A 4,789-nucleotide genomic window follows, 5' to 3' on the forward strand; every position below is an offset into this window, starting at 1 on the left:
ATGGGGCATCAGGAACTAATGTCTGTCTTTCTGTTGAAGAGATTCAGAAGGTGGAAAGAGAGGTCCTAAGAAAAACCCAACAGGATAACATCACTGGGGAGTTTAGCCAACTGCTCCCTCTTGCAATGGAAGACGTCAACGGATTGATCTACTAGAGCCTGGGACCATTCACCCAATAATCTTGGATCCTAAGCATCGAGTAACTCAGCTTATAATTCAGGACACGGACCTTCACCATCCTGTAGCGGAGCGACTGTTTGCAGAGCTGTGTTGCAAATACTGGATCCTACATGAGTGAGAGACAGTTAGGGTTCAGAGGAAGTGCCCAGACTGTCAGTGATGGGGAGTCTGACTGAAATTCTTCTCCACCAGAATGAACTCTTTCTGAGCTCCCTTCCCACCGAATTTAAAGGAAAAAAAGACAGAACTTCGGGAAGCTTTCTCCAGGCTCAGATGGTGAAAAAGCAGAAAGTTCTATTTCAACCATCCCAGTGCACCTCACTTTGGTAGAGTCTAGGAAAGAAGTGAGATCTGTTAATACTGCATTGTACCCCACCCTTTCAGACCATGTCTGTTCCAGAAGAGGTATTGAGACAGAAGAAGAAGAGATTTTACTCCAAGTCTTTAGGCTACGTGTCAACAAATGTACCTGATGCTGACATAGTGACCCGCTACCTTGCTCCCAATTGCACCTGGATCCTTCACTACCATCTACACAAGTGTTATTCGGAGATGTTAAGCTAACACCACTTGAAACATACACAAGTTTCGGCTAACAATTCTGGAGGAGATTTATTCAACATTATCTTCTGACTTCAAATGTGCTCTAAATGGCACAAGAATTCTGCCCAGCTGCAATCGTGGACCACAGTTATGGTAGTGGACCCACAACTGCCAAGAGCTCTTCGGCCATGCCACTCAGTTCATTGTAGGACGGGATGGTAGAATCAGGACTGCAGGTTAAAGACAACACCTACACCTGACCTGCTGCTGGTCTTGTTGCTTTGCATGCCCTCCAAGACACTGATGAAAAATGACAAATGTAATGAACAAATATGGATACAACATCTTGAATTTTATACTTGTGATTAGAAATCATGCAAAATTAATTCTCACTTGATCCCAATCTGAATGTGAACAAAATCATGTGTTGAGTTATCAGTGGCTGGCATTGGCGGTCTAACGATTACTAATACTTTGAAATAGGAAGGCTGATACCAGATACCATCCCTATAGAAGACACAAGTAATCTATTAAATAATTTGGATTAAATAGGATTTAGAGACTTAGAGAAATACACAAGATCACATCTTTGCTTGAGCCTAGACCAGGGGTATCAAAATTAAAAACTGGGACAAAGTCACAGGCCAAATTTAATATTTATTGAAAAATGTATGGCAATTGTGCATGTTTTCCCTTTTCTCCAGCTATATGATGTAGAATTTGTCTATAGTGTAGCAGTTAGCACACCTGCCTCGGAAGCAGAGAACACAGAGTCCTGGGTTTGATTCTCAGACAAACCACATGCTCGGTGCTTGCTAGGGGCAGCCTGTTAACAGCATATCTGCTGCTAACACAACGGGTTCCCAAATATGGGATCAATTATAGTACAAATTTACTTATTTAATTAAATCTTTGAACAAGTTATTTAGCATCTGCCATTGCTTTGTCTCTAGATCTACACTATTAAATCATGTTTTCTATTCCACTTTGGGTTTTTTGTACTTACCTTACTCCATGACTCCATAGTGTCCAACTAATAAAGAAACAGAATAGACAAAGTAGCAAAACCACATCGACATCCTCGCATCACAGCCACCAATAAAAGACTTCTTTAGAAAGGCAGCAGCACTACCAGTAATTGTGTATGTTAACTGTCTGTTGTCTGTCTGTTCTGTCCTATAATGACAGTGTTCTTGGATTAAGTTACTGACTGGTGTTTTTTAACATAGTAGGTCAACAGCATTGAATAAATATAAACATTAAGTACATGTATAGGGTCTTTTAATGTATTGTGTGATTATGGTATAAATCGCTTAGTCCATTTTTAGTCATATCATTTGTTAAGATGCTGCTGCTAAGCATTCACTACTCGTGCTTCATCTGCAGGGTTTAGGCTTTACAGCGACTGTGCTCATGTCCCTCACTATTGATTTTTTTTTTTTTTTCTGTGTGCGCTGCACTGTCGGTAAACCCCTCCCGTCCCACTCCTCCTGTGTGCCCACTCAAGAGATATTTCCACGTGGTGCGGCTGACCAATTACGTGCTGCCCTGAACAGAAAAAACAAAGGAGAGGAGAGGGGATAAAAGCAGTTACGGCATTTTCCTCATCTGTCCTCGTATGTGATTGGCTGCATGGTGTGGCCATCAAAATAAGCACCCCCCCCCCCACCCCAACTGCATAGATTCTCAGGAGAACTGAACAGGAGCATGTCGGGCAGGAGAGCCAGGAGTCAGCTCTTCTTGTTTGCAACAAAGAATCCTGGAGTCGGCTCGTTTGCGAACAACACTTCACTAAATTAAATATATATCAGATGGCCAATTTAGACTTAGTCACAAACAAACAACAGAGGATTTGTTCAATTCCCCTTCAACCATTCAAAATGAAAGCTCATCTAAAAAATAAAATGACATATCCCCAATAATTTGATTTGACTTTAATCAACCTATTTGAATCCAAAGATAATTTTGTACTTAGGTTTCTTTTAATGGTTGTTTAGTTTCTGTTATTTTACTTCAGATTTATTCAATTTAAGTAAAAATTGAATCTAATGTATATTGGATGTATATACCGTATTTTCCAGACTATAAGTCTCACTTTTTTCATCCTTTGGCTGGATTTGCAACTTACATATTATAATATATAATTTCACATAATGTTATTTTCACACTGACAGCCGCTAGAGGGCACTCCAGGCTTGTGTACCAGTATCTGCTACTCCTGTACCACTGAAAATTTACATGTTTGTTATTTTCACACTGACAGCCACTAGAGGGTACTCTAGCTGGGGGGACTTATACTCCGGAGCGACGTATATGCCTTTTTTTTTTCTTCTTTATGCATTTTTTGGCTGGTGCAACTTATACTCTGGAGCATCTTAGTCCGGAAAATATGTGTAAAAACCTGTTAATTTTGTCCAACCAGGATTTCAGTGTTAGAATCAGTATTCTTAGCCACAGAAAGTAGAGTTAGTTGTGCAGAACAGATGATCCTCCATATCTTCTCTTCTTTTCTTTTATCTAATCCTACACCAATTTCCACCTAAAAAAAAAAACTTAAAAACAAAGAAACACGCTCTGACGAGTTTCAGTTTTACATATGGCAGTAGAACAAATACAAATAAATCTTAACCAGTAGTTAATCAAACACAAAACGCTAGCTTTGTAGTCACTTCTACAGGGAGACAAATTTTAACACGCATGCCCTCTTTCTTTAGCTTTTAGCTACACATTTCACAAATAAAACACAAACAACAGTTTAACACATCTCTCTGAGCATGTTTACAAGATGAGAAAAAGGTGGACCCAAAAGCAGAAGGAGAAATGAGGAGGCGAGGTGAATACAGTATTTATTTACAGAAAGCTGAAGGTAGATCAGGGCTCAAGACTGCGGACTCCAAATAAGCAGAGGCAAGACGTGGACTCAAAAAACAAAAAGATGACGGCATGAAATACCTTCAACAATAATTCAGTTGAAATGAGGGAAAACTCCTGTTCACATAATCCCACGAGTGGCAAAAAATCCCAAATCTGCAAACAAGGAAAAGGAAAAGGAAAAGGAAAAACAAAAACAATGCAATGCAATGCAATTACTGGGATGGCCAGGCAACATGAATAAGCACTGAGCTTACTGCGTTACCACTCCGAGGGCCGTTACCGCTCTGGCGCATGGTCGACAGCGACTGACATCTTAAATACCCTCTCAGCCTGATGAGACGATCGCTGGCAGGTGTGCAGCTCATTAACTCAACCCCGCACGGTTGTGGAGGAGAGCACAGGCATACGCCCACAAACACAGCTAAGAAACATACCAACACGATATAACACAAAGCACAGAAAAAGACCTAACAAATATCAAATATAATCTCACAAATTGGGGGGAAAAAAAGCATACAAATCAAAACATTCTCCTTGAACTCGTATCTACTATTCTCTCTCAGTTTCAACCTAATTGTCGTCTGGACAATATTTTTTTGTTACCATACTTAAAAATGTGGTGGGAGCATACAAATCAAAACGTTCTCCTTGAACTCGTATCTCCTATTCTCTCTGTTTCAACCTAATTGGCGTCTGGACAATATTTCTTTGTTACCATACTTAAAAATGTGGTGGAAATATTTTTAATTGTTTTGAGTAGAAAAGTAAAGCTGCTGAGTATTAAATAGGAGTCTCACTGTAATTATCCACAATAAGGTAAAAATCCAAATATTTCTGTATTCCAGTGCATGCACCATGTCTTTTAAGCTATTACAGATTTTTTTTTTTTACTCCCATCAGCACGTATCCTGATCTATAAATACTTTATAATCAGCAGAGGTTGGCTGGGAGATCTTTTGACCAGGGCCTCTCCATCCAGCAGAGCAGTGATTTATGGAGGCTAATGCTGACACTAACCTTGCACTTGTGGTCTGGCAGTATAAATGATGAGATGTTAATGGCACCGTGAATGGAGAGAAAAGACTCTTACACTCTCTCCCTCTTTGTCCTGTTATCTCCGTGTGATGAAGGCATCATAATCTGATTTCCTTTCGAGAATGTATAGCGCTGGATCAGATGATGGCACACGTCC

This window comes from Cynoglossus semilaevis, chromosome 9 (assembly GCF_000523025.1).
Source record: "Cynoglossus semilaevis isolate Cse_v1.0 chromosome 9, Cse_v1.0, whole genome shotgun sequence".
NCBI classification, from domain to species: Eukaryota; Metazoa; Chordata; class Actinopteri; order Pleuronectiformes; family Cynoglossidae; genus Cynoglossus; species Cynoglossus semilaevis.